Raw genomic sequence first — 20,261 nt, 5'->3', positions numbered from 1 at the left:
GGAATAGCATTTGCATGACCAGCATGCCCGGCGATATTTTGCATGGCTCCGCCCCCAGATTTCCAAGGGTCCCAGAGCGCCAGGGCCGGGGCGGCCAGGCACAGGCTGCAGAGCTCTGCCCAGCCAAGCTGCAGCCTCGGCCTGGCACTGGCCCCGTCACCTAGCGGCGAAAGTCACCCTCAGCTGCCCAGGGGATGTTCCCCCAAGTGCGTCCCCCTCAGATAAGGCTTGGCCGTTCGTGGCCGTTCGGGGCCTTTCAGGGGTGAGGCAGGGCAAGGACAGTGTCCCCCATCTCCTCCTTGTGGGGCTGCTGCTGCAGGCCGAGTCTGGCTGGCTGGCTGGCTGGCTGGCACCTTTGCTTTGCAGCTCCCGTGAAAAGCGAGCAAAGGGGCAGACTTTTTTTCTCCTGTGACGGGCACGACAGCACCTTTTCCAAGACAATGAAGAAAATGCATCCGAGTTCAACCCAAAAATATTGCAAAGTGCACAAGTTTCCAGAATTGCTCCGTCTTTTTTTTTCACAGCATTGTTTTCCCCAAGTGGGGAAGTGCACCAGTCCTGGAGGTACTGCAATACCAGGTTGATGCGTGGAGTGGACAGAGCAAGCTCCCATTCCATCTCCCTGTTCCAAAAATCAATTTAATATATGGTCCCCAGATAGAGGACGTATCAGATATTAAACTGATAAGAACAGATACTACACTTGATCTTAGCCAAAAGGCCGAGAAGCGATGCCCCCAAAGGCTTCGCCGGAAAGACTGCTGCTCGGCAGCTACCCTGCTGACTCGGAGCAACGCTCTGCTGCAGAACCCCAGACTCCTCGGCCAGGAATAGCATTTGCATGACCAGCATGCCCGGCGATATTTTGCATGGCTCCGCCCCCAGATTTCCAAGGGTCCCAGAGCGCCAGGGCCGGGGCGGCCAGGCACAGGCTGCAGAGCTCTGCCCAGCCAAGCTGCAGCCTCGGCCTGGCACTGGCCCCGTCACCTAGCGGCGAAAGTCACCCTCAGCTGCCCAGGGGATGTTCCCCCAAGTGCGTCCCCCTCAGATAAGGCTTGGCCGTTCGTGGCCGTTCGGGGCCTTTCAGGGGTGAGGCAGGGCAAGGACAGTGTCCCCCATCTCCTCCTTGTGGGGCTGCTGCTGCAGGCCGAGTCTGGCTGGCTGGCTGGCTGGCTGGCACCTTTGCTTTGCAGCTCCCGTGAAAAGCGAGCAAAGGGGCAGACTTTTTTTCTCCTGTGACGGGCACGACAGCACCTTTTCCAAGACAATGAAGAAAATGCATCCGAGTTCAACCCAAAAATATTGCAAAGTGCACAAGTTTCCAGAATTGCTCCGTCTTTTTTTTTCACAGCATTGTTTTCCCCAAGTGGGGAAGTGCACCAGTCCTGGAGGTACTGCAATACCAGGTTGATGCGTGGAGTGGACAGAGCAAGCTCCCATTCCATCTCCCTGTTCCAAAAATCAATTTAATATATGGTCCCCAGATAGAGGACGTATCAGATATTAAACTGATAAGAACAGATACTACACTTGATCTTAGCCAAAAGGCCGAGAAGCGATGCCCCCAAAGGGTTCGCCGGAAAGACTGCTGCTCGGCAGCTACCCTGCTGACTCGGAGCAACGCTCTGCTGCAGAACCCCAGACTCCTCGGCCAGGAATAGCATTTGCATGACCAGCATGCCCGGCGATATTTTGCATGGCTCCGCCCCCAGATTTCCAAGGGTCCCAGAGCGCCAGGGCCGGGGCGGCCAGGCACAGGCTGCAGAGCTCTGCCCAGCCAAGCTGCAGCCTCGGCCTGGCACTGGCCCCGTCACCTAGCGGCGAAAGTCACCCTCAGCTGCCCAGGGGATGTTCCCCCAAGTGCGTCCCCCTCAGATAAGGCTTGGCCGTTCGTGGCCGTTCGGGGCCTTTCAGGGGTGAGGCAGGGCAAGGACAGTGTCCCCCATCTCCTCCTTGTGGGGCTGCTGCTGCAGGCCGAGTCTGGCTGGCTGGCTGGCTGGCTGGCACCTTTGCTTTGCAGCTCCCGTGAAAAGCGAGCAAAGGGGCAGACTTTTTTTCTCCTGTGACGGGCACGACAGCACCTTTTCCAAGACAATGAAGAAAATGCATCCGAGTTCAACCCAAAAATATTGCAAAGTGCACAAGTTTCCAGAATTGCTCCGTCTTTTTTTTTCACAGCATTGTTTTCCCCAAGTGGGGAAGTGCACCAGTCCTGGAGGTACTGCAATACCAGGTTGATGCGTGGAGTGGACAGAGCAAGCTCCCATTCCATCTCCCTGTTCCAAAAATCAATTTAATATATGGTCCCCAGATAGAGGACGTATCAGATATTAAACTGATAAGAACAGATACTACACTTGATCTTAGCCAAAAGGCCGAGAAGCGATGCCCCCAAAGGGTTCGCCGGAAAGACTGCTGCTCGGCAGCTACCCTGCTGACTCGGAGCAACGCTCTGCTGCAGAACCCCAGACTCCTCGGCCAGGAATAGCATTTGCATGACCAGCATGCCCGGCGATATTTTGCATGGCTCCGCCCCCAGATTTCCAAGGGTCCCAGAGCGCCAGGGCCGGGGCGGCCAGGCACAGGCTGCAGAGCTCTGCCCAGCCAAGCTGCAGCCTCGGCCTGGCACTGGCCCCGTCACCTAGCGGCGAAAGTCACCCTCAGCTGCCCAGGGGATGTTCCCCCAAGTGCGTCCCCCTCAGATAAGGCTTGGCCGTTCGTGGCCGTTCGGGGCCTTTCAGGGGTGAGGCAGGGCAAGGACAGTGTCCCCCATCTCCTCCTTGTGGGGCTGCTGCTGCAGGCCGAGTCTGGCTGGCTGGCTGGCTGGCTGGCACCTTTGCTTTGCAGCTCCCGTGAAAAGCGAGCAAAGGGGCAGACTTTTTTTCTCCTGTGACGGGCACGACAGCACCTTTTCCAAGACAATGAAGAAAATGCATCCGAGTTCAACCCAAAAATATTGCAAAGTGCACAAGTTTCCAGAATTGCTCCGTCTTTTTTTTTCACAGCATTGTTTTCCCCAAGTGGGGAAGTGCACCAGTCCTGGAGGTACTGCAATACCAGGTTGATGCGTGGAGTGGACAGAGCAAGCTCCCATTCCATCTCCCTGTTCCAAAAATCAATTTAATATATGGTCCCCAGATAGAGGACGTATCAGATATTAAACTGATAAGAACAGATTTTTTTTTTTTTTTTTTTTTTGAACGGTCTCCACATCTCCCCTTACAACCGTCCCTTTCCTCCAGCAAAGTAGTATATACTACTTGCGACTATACGCCAATTAGTTCTCGAATTAAAAGATTTTCACGAATTAAAATTGAATTTGGTTAAAAAACTGTCAAAAAGAAAGACTTTGAGCAAACTGCTCTCCCTAACCCAGATTAGTTAAATAGTTAACGTTCTCCAGTTGTCTTGTTGCCAAATGTTTTGTGCCTCTTGTTTGCCCTTGACTTTGGCATCAAGACAGTAATATGTGTATAAAAAACACAACGCTAACTTTACACACTCCTCTGGAGTGATGTTTTTGTGCTGTAGCACTAGTAATGTTCTGGCCTTCCATAAGGCTTCTTTCGTTGCTGATGTAATTTGGTGAAAAAGAATTTTCTCTTGTTTCCCTCCTCCCTCCTGTATCCCTGTCAAGATGGATTCGAACGTCAGGGTCTGTTCTCCTGTGATTGCAAAAATCAGTGTTTCCAGTTTTTCCCACACTTGTTTTGCAAATGCACAATTCCACACAAAGTGTAGTGTTGATTCGTCCTGAGCGCATTTACTACACTTGATCTTAGCCAAAAGGCCGAGAAGCGATGCCCCCAAAGGGTTCGCCGGAAAGACTGCTGCTCGGCAGCTACCCTGCTGACTCGGAGCAACGCTCTGCTGCAGAACCCCAGACTCCTCGGCCAGGAATAGCATTTGCATGACCAGCATGCCCGGCGATATTTTGCATGGCTCCGCCCCCAGATTTCCAAGGGTCCCAGAGCGCCAGGGCCGGGGCGGCCAGGCACAGGCTGCAGAGCTCTGCCCAGCCAAGCTGCAGCCTCGGCCTGGCACTGGCCCCGTCACCTAGCGGCGAAAGTCACCCTCAGCTGCCCAGGGGATGTTCCCCCAAGTGCGTCCCCCTCAGATAAGGCTTGGCCGTTCGTGGCCGTTCGGGGCCTTTCAGGGGTGAGGCAGGGCAAGGACAGTGTCCCCCATCTCCTCCTTGTGGGGCTGCTGCTGCAGGCCGAGTCTGGCTGGCTGGCTGGCTGGCTGGCACCTTTGCTTTGCAGCTCCCGTGAAAAGCGAGCAAAGGGGCAGACTTTTTTTCTCCTGTGACGGGCACGACAGCACCTTTTCCAAGACAATGAAGAAAATGCATCCGAGTTCAACCCAAAAATATTGCAAAGTGCACAAGTTTCCAGAATTGCTCCGTCTTTTTTTTTCACAGCATTGTTTTCCCCAAGTGGGGAAGTGCACCAGTCCTGGAGGTACTGCAATACCAGGTTGATGCGTGGAGTGGACAGAGCAAGCTCCCATTCCATCTCCCTGTTCCAAAAATCAATTTAATATATGGTCCCCAGATAGAGGACGTATCAGATATTAAACTGATAAGAACAGATACTACACTTGATCTTAGCCAAAAGGCCGAGAAGCGATGCCCCCAAAGGGTTCGCCGGAAAGACTGCTGCTCGGCAGCTACCCTGCTGACTCGGAGCAACGCTCTGCTGCAGAACCCCAGACTCCTCGGCCAGGAATAGCATTTGCATGACCAGCATGCCCGGCGATATTTTGCATGGCTCCGCCCCCAGATTTCCAAGGGTCCCAGAGCGCCAGGGCCGAGGCGGCCAGGCACAGGCTGCAGAGCTCTGCCCAGCCAAGCTGCAGCCTCGGCCTGGCACTGGCCCCGTCACCTAGCGGCGAAAGTCACCCTCAGCTGCCCAGGGGATGTTCCCCCAAGTGCGTCCCCCTCAGATAAGGCTTGGCCGTTCGGGGCCTTTCAGGGGTGAGGCAGGGCAAGGACAGTGTCCCCCATCTCCTCCTTGTGGGGCTGCTGCTGCAGGCCGAGTCTGGCTGGCTGGCTGGCTGGCTGGCACCTTTGCTTTGCAGCTCCCGTGAAAAGCGAGCAAAGGGGCAGACTTTTTTTCTCCTGTGACGGGCACGACAGCACCTTTTCCAAGACAATGAAGAAAATGCATCCGAGTTCAACCCAAAAATATTGCAAAGTGCACAAGTTTCCAGAATTGCTCCGTCTTTTTTTTTCACAGCATTGTTTTCCCCAAGTGGGGAAGTGCACCAGTCCTGGAGGTACTGCAATACCAGGTTGATGCGTGGAGTGGACAGAGCAAGCTCCCATTCCATCTCCCTGTTCCAAAAATCAATTTAATATATGGTCCCCAGATAGAGGACGTATCAGATATTAAACTGATAAGAACAGATACTACACTTGATCTTAGCCAAAAGGCCGAGAAGCGATGCCCCCAAAGGGTTCGCCGGAAAGACTGCTGCTCGGCAGCTACCCTGCTGACTCGGAGCAACGCTCTGCTGCAGAACCCCAGACTCCTCGGCCAGGAATAGCATTTGCATGACCAGCATGCCCGGCGATATTTTGCATGGCTCCGCCCCCAGATTTCCAAGGGTCCCAGAGCGCCAGGGCCGGGGCGGCCAGGCACAGGCTGCAGAGCTCTGCCCAGCCAAGCTGCAGCCTCGGCCTGGCACTGGCCCCGTCACCTAGCGGCGAAAGTCACCCTCAGCTGCCCAGGGGATGTTCCCCCAAGTGCGTCCCCCTCAGATAAGGCTTGGCCGTTCGTGGCCGTTCAGGGCCTTTCAGGGGTGAGGCAGGGCAAGGACAGTGTCCCCCATCTCCTCCTTGTGGGGCTGCTGCTGCAGGCCGAGTCTGGCTGGCTGGCTGGCTGGCTGGCACCTTTGCTTTGCAGCTCCCGTGAAAAGCGAGCAAAGGGGCAGACTTTTTTTCTCCTGTGACGGGCACGACAGCACCTTTTCCAAGACAATGAAGAAAATGCATCCGAGTTCAACCCAAAAATATTGCAAAGTGCACAAGTTTCCAGAATTGCTCCGTCTTTTTTTTTCACAGCATTGTTTTCCCCAAGTGGGGAAGTGCACCAGTCCTGGAGGTACTGCAATACCAGGTTGATGCGTGGAGTGGACAGAGCAAGCTCCCATTCCATCTCCCTGTTCCAAAAATCAATTTAATATATGGTCCCCAGATAGAGGACGTATCAGATATTAAACTGATAAGAACAGATTTTTTTTTTTTTTTTTTTTTTTGAACGGTCTCCACATCTCCCCTTACAACCGTCCCTTTCCTCCAGCAAAGTAGTATATACTACTTGCGACTATACGCCAATTAGTTCTCGAATTAAAAGATTTTCACGAATTAAAATTGAATTTGGTTAAAAAACTGTCAAAAAGAAAGACTTTGAGCAAACTGCTCTCCCTAACCCAGATTAGTTAAATAGTTAACGTTCTCCAGTTGTCTTGTTGCCAAATGTTTTGTGCCTCTTGTTTGCCCTTGACTTTGGCATCAAGACAGTAATATGTGTATAAAAAACACAACGCTAACTTTACACACTCCTCTGGAGTGATGTTTTTGTGCTGTAGCACTAGTAATGTTCTGGCCTTCCATAAGGCTTCTTTCGTTGCTGATGTAATTTGGTGAAAAAGAATTTTCTCTTGTTTCCCTCCTCCCTCCTGTATCCCTGTCAAGATGGATTCGAACGTCAGGGTCTGTTCTCCTGTGATTGCAAAAATCAGTGTTTCCAGTTTTTCCCACACTTGTTTTGCAAATGCACAATTCCACACAAAGTGTAGTGTTGATTCGTCCTGAGCGCATTTACTACACTTGATCTTAGCCAAAAGGCCGAGAAGCGATGCCCCCAAAGGGTTCGCCGGAAAGACTGCTGCTCGGCAGCTACCCTGCTGACTCGGAGCAACGCTCTGCTGCAGAACCCCAGACTCCTCGGCCAGGAATAGCATTTGCATGACCAGCATGCCCGGCGATATTTTGCATGGCTCCGCCCCCAGATTTCCAAGGGTCCCAGAGCGCCAGGGCCGGGGCGGCCAGGCACAGGCTGCAGAGCTCTGCCCAGCCAAGCTGCAGCCTCGGCCTGGCACTGGCCCCGTCACCTAGCGGCGAAAGTCACCCTCAGCTGCCCAGGGGATGTTCCCCCAAGTGCGTCCCCCTCAGATAAGGCTTGGCCGTTCGTGGCCGTTCGGGGCCTTTCAGGGGTGAGGCAGGGCAAGGACAGTGTCCCCCATCTCCTCCTTGTGGGGCTGCTGCTGCAGGCCGAGTCTGGCTGGCTGGCTGGCTGGCTGGCACCTTTGCTTTGCAGCTCCCGTGAAAAGCGAGCAAAGGGGCAGACTTTTTTTCTCCTGTGACGGGCACGACAGCACCTTTTCCAAGACAATGAAGAAAATGCATCCGAGTTCAACCCAAAAATATTGCAAAGTGCACAAGTTTCCAGAATTGCTCCGTCTTTTTTTTTCACAGCATTGTTTTCCCCAAGTGGGGAAGTGCACCAGTCCTGGAGGTACTGCAATACCAGGTTGATGCGTGGAGTGGACAGAGCAAGCTCCCATTCCATCTCCCTGTTCCAAAAATCAATTTAATATATGGTCCCCAGATAGAGGACGTATCAGATATTAAACTGATAAGAACAGATACTACACTTGATCTTAGCCAAAAGGCCGAGAAGCGATGCCCCCAAAGGGTTCGCCGGAAAGACTGCTGCTCGGCAGCTACCCTGCTGACTCGGAGCAACGCTCTGCTGCAGAACCCCAGACTCCTCGGCCAGGAATAGCATTTGCATGACCAGCATGCCCGGCGATATTTTGCATGGCTCCGCCCCCAGATTTCCAAGGGTCCCAGAGCGCCAGGGCCGGGGCGGCCAGGCACAGGCTGCAGAGCTCTGCCCAGCCAAGCTGCAGCCTCGGCCTGGCACTGGCCCCGTCACCTAGCGGCGAAAGTCACCCTCAGCTGCCCAGGGGATGTTCCCCCAAGTGCGTCCCCCTCAGATAAGGCTTGGCCGTTCGGGGCCTTTCAGGGGTGAGGCAGGGCAAGGACAGTGTCCCCCATCTCCTCCTTGTGGGGCTGCTGCTGCAGGCCGAGTCTGGCTGGCTGGCTGGCTGGCTGGCACCTTTGCTTTGCAGCTCCCGTGAAAAGCGAGCAAAGGGGCAGACTTTTTTTCTCCTGTGACGGGCACGACAGCACCTTTTCCAAGACAATGAAGAAAATGCATCCGAGTTCAACCCAAAAATATTGCAAAGTGCACAAGTTTCCAGAATTGCTCCGTCTTTTTTTTTCACAGCATTGTTTTCCCCAAGTGGGGAAGTGCACCAGTCCTGGAGGTACTGCAATACCAGGTTGATGCGTGGAGTGGACAGAGCAAGCTCCCATTCCATCTCCCTGTTCCAAAAATCAATTTAATATATGGTCCCCAGATAGAGGACGTATCAGATATTAAACTGATAAGAACAGATTTTTTTTTTTTTTTTTTTTTTTGAACGGTCTCCACATCTCCCCTTACAACCGTCCCTTTCCTCCAGCAAAGTAGTATATACTACTTGCGACTATACGCCAATTAGTTCTCGAATTAAAAGATTTTCACGAATTAAAATTGAATTTGGTTAAAAAACTGTCAAAAAGAAAGACTTTGAGCAAACTGCTCTCCCTAACCCAGATTAGTTAAATAGTTAACGTTCTCCAGTTGTCTTGTTGCCAAATGTTTTGTGCCTCTTGTTTGCCCTTGACTTTGGCATCAAGACAGTAATATGTGTATAAAAAACACAACGCTAACTTTACACACTCCTCTGGAGTGATGTTTTTGTGCTGTAGCACTAGTAATGTTCTGGCCTTCCATAAGGCTTCTTTCGTTGCTGATGTAATTTGGTGAAAAAGAATTTTCTCTTGTTTCCCTCCTCCCTCCTGTATCCCTGTCAAGATGGATTCGAACGTCAGGGTCTGTTCTCCTGTGATTGCAAAAATCAGTGTTTCCAGTTTTTCCCACACTTGTTTTGCAAATGCACAATTCCACACAAAGTGTAGTGTTGATTCGTCCTGAGCGCATTTACTACACTTGATCTTAGCCAAAAGGCCGAGAAGCGATGCCCCCAAAGGGTTCGCCGGAAAGACTGCTGCTCGGCAGCTACCCTGCTGACTCGGAGCAACGCTCTGCTGCAGAACCCCAGACTCCTCGGCCAGGAATAGCATTTGCATGACCAGCATGCCCGGCGATATTTTGCATGGCTCCGCCCCCAGATTTCCAAGGGTCCCAGAGCGCCAGGGCCGAGGCGGCCAGGCACAGGCTGCAGAGCTCTGCCCAGCCAAGCTGCAGCCTCGGCCTGGCACTGGCCCCGTCACCTAGCGGCGAAAGTCACCCTCAGCTGCCCAGGGGATGTTCCCCCAAGTGCGTCCCCCTCAGATAAGGCTTGGCCGTTCGTGGCCGTTCGGGGCCTTTCAGGGGTGAGGCAGGGCAAGGACAGTGTCCCCCATCTCCTCCTTGTGGGGCTGCTGCTGCAGGCCGAGTCTGGCTGGCTGGCTGGCTGGCTGGCACCTTTGCTTTGCAGCTCCCGTGAAAAGCGAGCAAAGGGGCAGACTTTTTTTCTCCTGTGACGGGCACGACAGCACCTTTTCCAAGACAATGAAGAAAATGCATCCGAGTTCAACCCAAAAATATTGCAAAGTGCACAAGTTTCCAGAATTGCTCCGTCTTTTTTTTTCACAGCATTGTTTTCCCCAAGTGGGGAAGTGCACCAGTCCTGGAGGTACTGCAATACCAGGTTGATGCGTGGAGTGGACAGAGCAAGCTCCCATTCCATCTCCCTGTTCCAAAAATCAATTTAATATATGGTCCCCAGATAGAGGACGTATCAGATATTAAACTGATAAGAACAGATACTACACTTGATCTTAGCCAAAAGGCCGAGAAGCGATGCCCCCAAAGGGTTCGCCGGAAAGACTGCTGCTCGGCAGCTACCCTGCTGACTCGGAGCAACGCTCTGCTGCAGAACCCCAGACTCCTCGGCCAGGAATAGCATTTGCATGACCAGCATGCCCGGCGATATTTTGCATGGCTCCGCCCCCAGATTTCCAAGGGTCCCAGAGCGCCAGGGCCGGGGCGGCCAGGCACAGGCTGCAGAGCTCTGCCCAGCCAAGCTGCAGCCTCGGCCTGGCACTGGCCCCGTCACCTAGCGGCGAAAGTCACCCTCAGCTGCCCAGGGGATGTTCCCCCAAGTGCGTCCCCCTCAGATAAGGCTTGGCCGTTCGTGGCCGTTCGGGGCCTTTCAGGGGTGAGGCAGGGCAAGGACAGTGTCCCCCATCTCCTCCTTGTGGGGCTGCTGCTGCAGGCCGAGTCTGGCTGGCTGGCTGGCTGGCTGGCACCTTTGCTTTGCAGCTCCCGTGAAAAGCGAGCAAAGGGGCAGACTTTTTTTCTCCTGTGACGGGCACGACAGCACCTTTTCCAAGACAATGAAGAAAATGCATCCGAGTTCAACCCAAAAATATTGCAAAGTGCACAAGTTTCCAGAATTGCTCCGTCTTTTTTTTTCACAGCATTGTTTTCCCCAAGTGGGGAAGTGCACCAGTCCTGGAGGTACTGCAATACCAGGTTGATGCGTGGAGTGGACAGAGCAAGCTCCCATTCCATCTCCCTGTTCCAAAAATCAATTTAATATATGGTCCCCAGATAGAGGACGTATCAGATATTAAACTGATAAGAACAGATACTACACTTGATCTTAGCCAAAAGGCCGAGAAGCGATGCCCCCAAAGGGTTCGCCGGAAAGACTGCTGCTCGGCAGCTACCCTGCTGACTCGGAGCAACGCTCTGCTGCAGAACCCCAGACTCCTCGGCCAGGAATAGCATTTGCATGACCAGCATGCCCGGCGATATTTTGCATGGCTCCGCCCCCAGATTTCCAAGGGTCCCAGAGCGCCAGGGCCGGGGCGGCCAGGCACAGGCTGCAGAGCTCTGCCCAGCCAAGCTGCAGCCTCGGCCTGGCACTGGCCCCGTCACCTAGCGGCGAAAGTCACCCTCAGCTGCCCAGGGGATGTTCCCCCAAGTGCGTCCCCCTCAGATAAGGCTTGGCCGTTCGGGGCCTTTCAGGGGTGAGGCAGGGCAAGGACAGTGTCCCCCATCTCCTCCTTGTGGGGCTGCTGCTGCAGGCCGAGTCTGGCTGGCTGGCTGGCTGGCTGGCACCTTTGCTTTGCAGCTCCCGTGAAAAGCGAGCAAAGGGGCAGACTTTTTTTCTCCTGTGACGGGCACGACAGCACCTTTTCCAAGACAATGAAGAAAATGCATCCGAGTTCAACCCAAAAATATTGCAAAGTGCACAAGTTTCCAGAATTGCTCCGTCTTTTTTTTTCACAGCATTGTTTTCCCCAAGTGGGGAAGTGCACCAGTCCTGGAGGTACTGCAATACCAGGTTGATGCGTGGAGTGGACAGAGCAAGCTCCCATTCCATCTCCCTGTTCCAAAAATCAATTTAATATATGGTCCCCAGATAGAGGACGTATCAGATATTAAACTGATAAGAACAGATACTACACTTGATCTTAGCCAAAAGGCCGAGAAGCGATGCCCCCAAAGGGTTCGCCGGAAAGACTGCTGCTCGGCAGCTACCCTGCTGACTCGGAGCAACGCTCTGCTGCAGAACCCCAGACTCCTCGGCCAGGAATAGCATTTGCATGACCAGCATGCCCGGCGATATTTTGCATGGCTCCGCCCCCAGATTTCCAAGGGTCCCAGAGCGCCAGGGCCGGGGCGGCCAGGCACAGGCTGCAGAGCTCTGCCCAGCCAAGCTGCAGCCTCGGCCTGGCACTGGCCCCGTCACCTAGCGGCGAAAGTCACCCTCAGCTGCCCAGGGGATGTTCCCCCAAGTGCGTCCCCCTCAGATAAGGCTTGGCCGTTCGTGGCCGTTCGGGGCCTTTCAGGGGTGAGGCAGGGCAAGGACAGTGTCCCCCATCTCCTCCTTGTGGGGCTGCTGCTGCAGGCCGAGTCTGGCTGGCTGGCTGGCTGGCTGGCACCTTTGCTTTGCAGCTCCCGTGAAAAGCGAGCAAAGGGGCAGACTTTTTTTCTCCTGTGACGGGCACGACAGCACCTTTTCCAAGACAATGAAGAAAATGCATCCGAGTTCAACCCAAAAATATTGCAAAGTGCACAAGTTTCCAGAATTGCTCCGTCTTTTTTTTTCACAGCATTGTTTTCCCCAAGTGGGGAAGTGCACCAGTCCTGGAGGTACTGCAATACCAGGTTGATGCGTGGAGTGGACAGAGCAAGCTCCCATTCCATCTCCCTGTTCCAAAAATCAATTTAATATATGGTCCCCAGATAGAGGACGTATCAGATATTAAACTGATAAGAACAGATACTACACTTGATCTTAGCCAAAAGGCCGAGAAGCGATGCCCCCAAAGGCTTCGCCGGAAAGACTGCTGCTCGGCAGCTACCCTGCTGACTCGGAGCAACGCTCTGCTGCAGAACCCCAGACTCCTCGGCCAGGAATAGCATTTGCATGACCAGCATGCCCGGCGATATTTTGCATGGCTCCGCCCCCAGATTTCCAAGGGTCCCAGAGCGCCAGGGCCGGGGCGGCCAGGCACAGGCTGCAGAGCTCTGCCCAGCCAAGCTGCAGCCTCGGCCTGGCACTGGCCCCGTCACCTAGCGGCGAAAGTCACCCTCAGCTGCCCAGGGGATGTTCCCCCAAGTGCGTCCCCCTCAGATAAGGCTTGGCCGTTCGTGGCCGTTCGGGGCCTTTCAGGGGTGAGGCAGGGCAAGGACAGTGTCCCCCATCTCCTCCTTGTGGGGCTGCTGCTGCAGGCCGAGTCTGGCTGGCTGGCTGGCTGGCTGGCACCTTTGCTTTGCAGCTCCCGTGAAAAGCGAGCAAAGGGGCAGACTTTTTTTCTCCTGTGACGGGCACGACAGCACCTTTTCCAAGACAATGAAGAAAATGCATCCGAGTTCAACCCAAAAATATTGCAAAGTGCACAAGTTTCCAGAATTGCTCCGTCTTTTTTTTTCACAGCATTGTTTTCCCCAAGTGGGGAAGTGCACCAGTCCTGGAGGTACTGCAATACCAGGTTGATGCGTGGAGTGGACAGAGCAAGCTCCCATTCCATCTCCCTGTTCCAAAAATCAATTTAATATATGGTCCCCAGATAGAGGACGTATCAGATATTAAACTGATAAGAACAGATACTACACTTGATCTTAGCCAAAAGGCCGAGAAGCGATGCCCCCAAAGGGTTCGCCGGAAAGACTGCTGCTCGGCAGCTACCCTGCTGACTCGGAGCAACGCTCTGCTGCAGAACCCCAGACTCCTCGGCCAGGAATAGCATTTGCATGACCAGCATGCCCGGCGATATTTTGCATGGCTCCGCCCCCAGATTTCCAAGGGTCCCAGAGCGCCAGGGCCGGGGCGGCCAGGCACAGGCTGCAGAGCTCTGCCCAGCCAAGCTGCAGCCTCGGCCTGGCACTGGCCCCGTCACCTAGCGGCGAAAGTCACCCTCAGCTGCCCAGGGGATGTTCCCCCAAGTGCGTCCCCCTCAGATAAGGCTTGGCCGTTCGTGGCCGTTCGGGGCCTTTCAGGGGTGAGGCAGGGCAAGGACAGTGTCCCCCATCTCCTCCTTGTGGGGCTGCTGCTGCAGGCCGAGTCTGGCTGGCTGGCTGGCTGGCTGGCACCTTTGCTTTGCAGCTCCCGTGAAAAGCGAGCAAAGGGGCAGACTTTTTTTCTCCTGTGACGGGCACGACAGCACCTTTTCCAAGACAATGAAGAAAATGCATCCGAGTTCAACCCAAAAATATTGCAAAGTGCACAAGTTTCCAGAATTGCTCCGTCTTTTTTTTTCACAGCATTGTTTTCCCCAAGTGGGGAAGTGCACCAGTCCTGGAGGTACTGCAATACCAGGTTGATGCGTGGAGTGGACAGAGCAAGCTCCCATTCCATCTCCCTGTTCCAAAAATCAATTTAATATATGGTCCCCAGATAGAGGACGTATCAGATATTAAACTGATAAGAACAGATACTACACTTGATCTTAGCCAAAAGGCCGAGAAGCGATGCCCCCAAAGGGTTCGCCGGAAAGACTGCTGCTCGGCAGCTACCCTGCTGACTCGGAGCAACGCTCTGCTGCAGAACCCCAGACTCCTCGGCCAGGAATAGCATTTGCATGACCAGCATGCCCGGCGATATTTTGCATGGCTCCGCCCCCAGATTTCCAAGGGTCCCAGAGCGCCAGGGCCGGGGCGGCCAGGCACAGGCTGCAGAGCTCTGCCCAGCCAAGCTGCAGCCTCGGCCTGGCACTGGCCCCGTCACCTAGCGGCGAAAGTCACCCTCAGCTGCCCAGGGGATGTTCCCCCAAGTGCGTCCCCCTCAGATAAGGCTTGGCCGTTCGTGGCCGTTCGGGGCCTTTCAGGGGTGAGGCAGGGCAAGGACAGTGTCCCCCATCTCCTCCTTGTGGGGCTGCTGCTGCAGGCCGAGTCTGGCTGGCTGGCTGGCTGGCTGGCACCTTTGCTTTGCAGCTCCCGTGAAAAGCGAGCAAAGGGGCAGACTTTTTTTCTCCTGTGACGGGCACGACAGCACCTTTTCCAAGACAATGAAGAAAATGCATCCGAGTTCAACCCAAAAATATTGCAAAGTGCACAAGTTTCCAGAATTGCTCCGTCTTTTTTTTTCACAGCATTGTTTTCCCCAAGTGGGGAAGTGCACCAGTCCTGGAGGTACTGCAATACCAGGTTGATGCGTGGAGTGGACAGAGCAAGCTCCCATTCCATCTCCCTGTTCCAAAAATCAATTTAATATATGGTCCCCAGATAGAGGACGTATCAGATATTAAACTGATAAGAACAGATTTTTTTTTTTTTTTTTTTTTTGAACGGTCTCCACATCTCCCCTTACAACCGTCCCTTTCCTCCAGCAAAGTAGTATATACTACTTGCGACTATACGCCAATTAGTTCTCGAATTAAAAGATTTTCACGAATTAAAATTGAATTTGGTTAAAAAACTGTCAAAAAGAAAGACTTTGAGCAAACTGCTCTCCCTAACCCAGATTAGTTAAATAGTTAACGTTCTCCAGTTGTCTTGTTGCCAAATGTTTTGTGCCTCTTGTTTGCCCTTGACTTTGGCATCAAGACAGTAATATGTGTATAAAAAACACAACGCTAACTTTACACACTCCTCTGGAGTGATGTTTTTGTGCTGTAGCACTAGTAATGTTCTGGCCTTCCATAAGGCTTCTTTCGTTGCTGATGTAATTTGGTGAAAAAGAATTTTCTCTTGTTTCCCTCCTCCCTCCTGTATCCCTGTCAAGATGGATTCGAACGTCAGGGTCTGTTCTCCTGTGATTGCAAAAATCAGTGTTTCCAGTTTTTCCCACACTTGTTTTGCAAATGCACAATTCCACACAAAGTGTAGTGTTGATTCGTCCTGAGCGCATTTACTACACTTGATCTTAGCCAAAAGGCCGAGAAGCGATGCCCCCAAAGGGTTCGCCGGAAAGACTGCTGCTCGGCAGCTACCCTGCTGACTCGGAGCAACGCTCTGCTGCAGAACCCCAGACTCCTCGGCCAGGAATAGCATTTGCATGACCAGCATGCCCGGCGATATTTTGCATGGCTCCGCCCCCAGATTTCCAAGGGTCCCAGAGCGCCAGGGCCGGGGCGGCCAGGCACAGGCTGCAGAGCTCTGCCCAGCCAAGCTGCAGCCTCGGCCTGGCACTGGCCCCGTCACCTAGCGGCGAAAGTCACCCTCAGCTGCCCAGGGGATGTTCCCCCAAGTGCGTCCCCCTCAGATAAGGCTTGGCCGTTCGTGGCCGTTCGGGGCCTTTCAGGGGTGAGGCAGGGCAAGGACAGTGTCCCCCATCTCCTCCTTGTGGGGCTGCTGCTGCAGGCCGAGTCTGGCTGGCTGGCTGGCTGGCTGGCACCTTTGCTTTGCAGCTCCCGTGAAAAGCGAGCAAAGGGGCAGACTTTTTTTCTCCTGTGACGGGCACGACAGCACCTTTTCCAAGACAATGAAGAAAATGCATCCGAGTTCAACCCAAAAATATTGCAAAGTGCACAAGTTTCCAGAATTGCTCCGTCTTTTTTTTTCACAGCATTGTTTTCCCCAAGTGGGGAAGTGCACCAGTCCTGGAGGTACTGCAATACCAGGTTGATGCGTGGAGTGGACAGAGCAAGCTCCCATTCCATCTCCCTGTTCCAAAAATCAATTTAATATATGGTCCCCAGATAGAGGACGTATCAGATATTAAACTGATAAGAACAGATACTACACTTGATCTTAGCCAAAAGGCCGAGAAGCGATGCCCCCAAAGGGTTCGCCGGAAAGACTGCTGCTCGGCAGCTACCCTGCTGACTCGGAGCAACGCTCTGCTGCAGAACCCCAGACTCCTCGGCCAGGAATAGCATTTGCATGACCAGCATGCCCGGCGATATTTTGCATGGCTCCGCCCCCAGATTTCCAAGGGTCCCAGAGCGCCAGGGCCGAGGCGGCCAGGCACAGGCTGCAGAGCTCTGCCCAGCCAAGCTGCAGCCTCGGCCTGGCACTGGCCCCGTCACCTAGCGGCGAAAGTCACCCTCAGCTGCCCAGGGGATGTTCCCCCAAGTGCGTCCCCCTCAGATAAGGCTTGGCCGTTCGGGGCCTTTCAGGGGTGAGGCAGGGCAAGGACAGTGTCCCCCATCTCCTCCTTGTGGGGCTGCTGCTGCAGGCCGAGTCTGGCTGGCTGGCTGGCTGGCTGGCACCTTTGCTTTGCAGCTCCCGTGAAAAGCGAGCAAAGGGGCAGACTTTTTTTCTCCTGTGACGGGCACGACAGCACCTTTTCCAAGACAATGAAGAAAATGCATCCGAGTTCAACCCAAAAATATTGCAAAGTGCACAAGTTTCCAGAATTGCTCCGTCTTTTTTTTTCACAGCATTGTTTTCCCCAAGTGGGGAAGTGCACCAGTCCTGGAGGTACTGCAATACCAGGTTGATGCGTGGAGTGGACAGAGCAAGCTCCCATTCCATCTCCCTGTTCCAAAAATCAATTTAATATATGGTCCCCAGATAGAGGACGTATCAGATATTAAACTGATAAGAACAGATACTACACTTGATCTTAGCCAAAAGGCCGAGAAGCGATGCCCCCAAAGGGTTCGCCGGAAAGACTGCTGCTCGGCAGCTACCCTGCTGACTCGGAGCAACGCTCTGCTGCAGAACCCCAGACTCCTCGGCCAGGAATAGCATTTGCATGACCAGCATGCCCGGCGATATTTTGCATGGCTCCGCCCCCAGATTTCCAAGGGTCCCAGAGCGCCAGGGCCGGGGCGGCCAGGCACAGGCTGCAGAGCTCTGCCCAGCCAAGCTGCAGCCTCGGCCTGGCACTGGCCCCGTCACCTAGCGGCGAAAGTCACCCTCAGCTGCCCAGGGGATGTTCCCCCAAGTGCGTCCCCCTCAGATAAGGCTTGGCCGTTCGTGGCCGTTCAGGGCCTTTCAGGGGTGAGGCAGGGCAAGGACAGTGTCCCCCATCTCCTCCTTGTGGGGCTGCTGCTGCAGGCCGAGTCTGGCTGGCTGGCTGGCTGGCTGGCACCTTTGCTTTGCAGCTCCCGTGAAAAGCGAGCAAAGGGGCAGACTTTTTTTCTCCTGTGACGGGCACGACAGCACCTTTTCCAAGACAATGAAGAAAATGCATCCGAGTTCAACCCAAAAATATTGCAAAGTGCACAAGTTTCCAGAATTGCTCCGTCTTTTTTTTTCACAGCATTGTTTTCCCCAAGTGGGGAAGTGCACCAGTCCTGGAGGTACTGCAATACCAGGTTGATGCGTGGAGTGGACAGAGCAAGCTCCCATTCCATCTCCCTGTTCCAAAAATCAATTTAATATATGGTCCCCAGATAGAGGACGTATCAGATATTAAACTGATAAGAACAGATACTACACTTGATCTTAGCCAAAAGGCCGAGAAGCGATGCCCCCAAAGGGTTCGCCGGAAAGACTGCTGCTCGGCAGCTACCCTGCTGACTCGGAGCAACGCTCTGCTGCAGAACCCCAGACTCCTCGGCCAGGAATAGCATTTGCATGACCAGCATGCCCGGCGATATTTTGCATGGCTCCGCCCCCAGATTTCCAAGGGTCCCAGAGCGCCAGGGCCGGGGCGGCCAGGCACAGGCTGCAGAGCTCTGCCCAGCCAAGCTGCAGCCTCGGCCTGGCACTGGCCCCGTCACCTAGCGGCGAAAGTCACCCTCAGCTGCCCAGGGGATGTTCCCCCAAGTGCGTCCCCCTCAGATAAGGCTTGGCCGTTCGTGGCCGTTCGGGGCCTTTCAGGGGTGAGGCAGGGCAAGGACAGTGTCCCCCATCTCCTCCTTGTGGGGCTGCTGCTGCAGGCCGAGTCTGGCTGGCTGGCTGGCTGGCTGGCACCTTTGCTTTGCAGCTCCCGTGAAAAGCGAGCAAAGGGGCAGACTTTTTTTCTCCTGTGACGGGCACGACAGCACCTTTTCCAAGACAATGAAGAAAATGCATCCGAGTTCAACCCAAAAATATTGCAAAGTGCACAAGTTTCCAGAATTGCTCCGTCTTTTTTTTTCACAGCATTGTTTTCCCCAAGTGGGGAAGTGCACCAGTCCTGGAGGTACTGCAATACCAGGTTGATGCGTGGAGTGGACAGAGCAAGCTCCCATTCCATCTCCCTGTTCCAAAAATCAATTTAATATATGGTCCCCAGATAGAGGACGTATCAGATATTAAACTGATAAGAACAGATACTACACTTGATCTTAGCCAAAAGGCCGAGAAGCGATGCCCCCAAAGGGTTCGCCGGAAAGACTGCTGCTCGGCAGCTACCCTGCTGACTCGGAGCAACGCTCTGCTGCAGAACCCCAGACTCCTCGGCCAGGAATAGCATTTGCATGACCAGCATGCCCGGCGATATTTTGCATGGCTCCGCCCCCAGATTTCCAAGGGTCCCAGAGCGCCAGGGCCGGGGCGGCCAGGCACAGGCTGCAGAGCTCTGCCCAGCCAAGCTGCAGCCTCGGCCTGGCACTGGCCCCGTCACCTAGCGGCGAAAGTCACCCTCAGCTGCCCAGGGGATGTTCCCCCAAGTGCGTCCCCCTCAGATAAGGCTTGGCCGTTCGGGGCCTTTCAGGGGTGAGGCAGGGCAAGGACAGTGTCCCCCATCTCCTCCTTGTGGGGCTGCTGCTGCAGGCCGAGTCTGGCTGGCTGGCTGGCTGGCTGGCACCTTTGCTTTGCAGCTCCCGTGAAAAGCGAGCAAAGGGGCAGACTTTTTTTCTCCTGTGACGGGCACGACAGCACCTTTTCCAAGACAATGAAGAAAATGCATCCGAGTTCAACCCAAAAATATTGCAAAGTGCACAAGTTTCCAGAATTGCTCCGTCTTTTTTTTTCACAGCATTGTTTTCCCCAAGTGGGGAAGTGCACCAGTCCTGGAGGTACTGCAATACCAGGTTGATGCGTGGAGTGGACAGAGCAAGCTCCCATTCCATCTCCCTGTTCCAAAAATCAATTTAATATATGGTCCCCAGATAGAGGACGTATCAGATATTAAACTGATAAGAACAGATTTTTTTTTTTTTTTTTTTTTTGAACGGTCTCCACATCTCCCCTTACAACCGTCCCTTTCCTCCAGCAAAGTAGTATATACTACTTGCGACTATACGCCAATTAGTTCTCGAATTAAAAGATTTTCACGAATTAAAATTGAATTTGGTTAAAAAACTGTCAAAAAGAAAGACTTTGAGCAAACTGCTCTCCCTAACCCAGATTAGTTAAATAGTTAACGTTCTCCAGTTGTCTTGTTGCCAAATGTTTTGTGCCTCTTGTTTGCCCTTGACTTTGGCATCAAGACAGTAATATGTGTATAAAAAACACAACGCTAACTTTACACACTCCTCTGGAGTGATGTTTTTGTGCTGTAGCACTAGTAATGTTCTGGCCTTCCATAAGGCTTCTTTCGTTGCTGATGTAATTTGGTGAAAAAGAATTTTCTCTTGTTTCCCTCCTCCCTCCTGTATCCCTGTCAAGATGGATTCGAACGTCAGGGTCTGTTCTCCTGTGATTGCAAAAATCAGTGTTTCCAGTTTTTCCCACACTTGTTTTGCAAATGCACAATTCCACACAAAGTGTAGTGTTGATTCGTCCTGAGCGCATTTACTACACTTGATCTTAGCCAAAAGGCCGAGAAGCGATGCCCCCAAAGGGTTCGCCGGAAAGACTGCTGCTCGGCAGCTACCCTGCTGACTCGGAGCAACGCTCTGCTGCAGAACCCCAGACTCCTCGGCCAGG

At 53.6% G+C, this 20,261-nt stretch overlaps 21 non-coding genes across 21 annotated transcripts; all 21 read right to left on the bottom strand.

Annotated features, from left to right (window-relative positions):
• Positions 1–542: 542 nt before the first annotated feature.
• On the bottom strand, positions 543–733 carry LOC138517333 (U2 spliceosomal RNA). Its single transcript, XR_011282528.1, has one exon. It is a non-coding gene; the product is annotated as a U2 spliceosomal RNA (small nuclear RNA).
• A 636-nt stretch (positions 734–1,369) lies between these two features.
• On the bottom strand, positions 1,370–1,560 carry LOC138517332 (U2 spliceosomal RNA). Its single transcript, XR_011282527.1, has one exon. It is a non-coding gene; the product is annotated as a U2 spliceosomal RNA (small nuclear RNA).
• A 636-nt stretch (positions 1,561–2,196) lies between these two features.
• On the bottom strand, positions 2,197–2,387 carry LOC138517331 (U2 spliceosomal RNA). The gene has a single exon (XR_011282526.1). It is a non-coding gene; the product is annotated as a U2 spliceosomal RNA (small nuclear RNA).
• A 636-nt stretch (positions 2,388–3,023) lies between these two features.
• On the bottom strand, positions 3,024–3,207 carry LOC138517563 (U2 spliceosomal RNA). Its single transcript, XR_011282715.1, has one exon. It is a non-coding gene; the product is annotated as a U2 spliceosomal RNA (small nuclear RNA).
• A 1,231-nt stretch (positions 3,208–4,438) lies between these two features.
• Positions 4,439–4,629, bottom strand: LOC138517328 (U2 spliceosomal RNA). The gene has a single exon (XR_011282525.1). It is a non-coding gene; the product is annotated as a U2 spliceosomal RNA (small nuclear RNA).
• A 626-nt stretch (positions 4,630–5,255) lies between these two features.
• On the bottom strand, positions 5,256–5,446 carry LOC138517326 (U2 spliceosomal RNA). Its single transcript, XR_011282523.1, has one exon. It is a non-coding gene; the product is annotated as a U2 spliceosomal RNA (small nuclear RNA).
• A 636-nt stretch (positions 5,447–6,082) lies between these two features.
• Positions 6,083–6,267, bottom strand: LOC138517585 (U2 spliceosomal RNA). The gene has a single exon (XR_011282735.1). It is a non-coding gene; the product is annotated as a U2 spliceosomal RNA (small nuclear RNA).
• Positions 6,268–7,498: 1,231 nt separating this feature from the next.
• LOC138517325 (U2 spliceosomal RNA) lies at positions 7,499–7,689 on the bottom strand. Its single transcript, XR_011282522.1, has one exon. It is a non-coding gene; the product is annotated as a U2 spliceosomal RNA (small nuclear RNA).
• Positions 7,690–8,315: 626 nt separating this feature from the next.
• Positions 8,316–8,500, bottom strand: LOC138517583 (U2 spliceosomal RNA). The gene has a single exon (XR_011282734.1). It is a non-coding gene; the product is annotated as a U2 spliceosomal RNA (small nuclear RNA).
• Positions 8,501–9,731: 1,231 nt separating this feature from the next.
• LOC138517324 (U2 spliceosomal RNA) lies at positions 9,732–9,922 on the bottom strand. Its single transcript, XR_011282521.1, has one exon. It is a non-coding gene; the product is annotated as a U2 spliceosomal RNA (small nuclear RNA).
• A 636-nt stretch (positions 9,923–10,558) lies between these two features.
• LOC138517323 (U2 spliceosomal RNA) lies at positions 10,559–10,749 on the bottom strand. The gene has a single exon (XR_011282520.1). It is a non-coding gene; the product is annotated as a U2 spliceosomal RNA (small nuclear RNA).
• A 626-nt stretch (positions 10,750–11,375) lies between these two features.
• LOC138517322 (U2 spliceosomal RNA) lies at positions 11,376–11,566 on the bottom strand. The gene has a single exon (XR_011282519.1). It is a non-coding gene; the product is annotated as a U2 spliceosomal RNA (small nuclear RNA).
• Positions 11,567–12,202: 636 nt separating this feature from the next.
• On the bottom strand, positions 12,203–12,393 carry LOC138517321 (U2 spliceosomal RNA). Its single transcript, XR_011282518.1, has one exon. It is a non-coding gene; the product is annotated as a U2 spliceosomal RNA (small nuclear RNA).
• Positions 12,394–13,029: 636 nt separating this feature from the next.
• On the bottom strand, positions 13,030–13,220 carry LOC138517320 (U2 spliceosomal RNA). Its single transcript, XR_011282517.1, has one exon. It is a non-coding gene; the product is annotated as a U2 spliceosomal RNA (small nuclear RNA).
• Positions 13,221–13,856: 636 nt separating this feature from the next.
• LOC138517319 (U2 spliceosomal RNA) lies at positions 13,857–14,047 on the bottom strand. The gene has a single exon (XR_011282516.1). It is a non-coding gene; the product is annotated as a U2 spliceosomal RNA (small nuclear RNA).
• Positions 14,048–14,683: 636 nt separating this feature from the next.
• Positions 14,684–14,867, bottom strand: LOC138517560 (U2 spliceosomal RNA). The gene has a single exon (XR_011282713.1). It is a non-coding gene; the product is annotated as a U2 spliceosomal RNA (small nuclear RNA).
• Positions 14,868–16,098: 1,231 nt separating this feature from the next.
• LOC138517317 (U2 spliceosomal RNA) lies at positions 16,099–16,289 on the bottom strand. The gene has a single exon (XR_011282515.1). It is a non-coding gene; the product is annotated as a U2 spliceosomal RNA (small nuclear RNA).
• Positions 16,290–16,915: 626 nt separating this feature from the next.
• LOC138517316 (U2 spliceosomal RNA) lies at positions 16,916–17,106 on the bottom strand. The gene has a single exon (XR_011282514.1). It is a non-coding gene; the product is annotated as a U2 spliceosomal RNA (small nuclear RNA).
• A 636-nt stretch (positions 17,107–17,742) lies between these two features.
• LOC138517314 (U2 spliceosomal RNA) lies at positions 17,743–17,933 on the bottom strand. Its single transcript, XR_011282512.1, has one exon. It is a non-coding gene; the product is annotated as a U2 spliceosomal RNA (small nuclear RNA).
• Positions 17,934–18,569: 636 nt separating this feature from the next.
• LOC138517313 (U2 spliceosomal RNA) lies at positions 18,570–18,760 on the bottom strand. Its single transcript, XR_011282511.1, has one exon. It is a non-coding gene; the product is annotated as a U2 spliceosomal RNA (small nuclear RNA).
• Positions 18,761–19,386: 626 nt separating this feature from the next.
• On the bottom strand, positions 19,387–19,570 carry LOC138517559 (U2 spliceosomal RNA). The gene has a single exon (XR_011282712.1). It is a non-coding gene; the product is annotated as a U2 spliceosomal RNA (small nuclear RNA).
• Between the last annotated feature and the right edge of the window lie 691 nt (positions 19,571–20,261).

The sequence above is a fragment of the Ambystoma mexicanum genome, chromosome 6q, assembly GCF_040938575.1.
Source record: "Ambystoma mexicanum isolate Mex_15411 chromosome 6q, UKY_AmexF1_1, whole genome shotgun sequence".
NCBI lineage: Eukaryota > Metazoa > Chordata > Amphibia > Caudata > Ambystomatidae > Ambystoma > Ambystoma mexicanum.
Note: the sequence above shows the minus strand (reverse complement) of the source record. Positions and strands in the feature narration are given on the sequence as shown.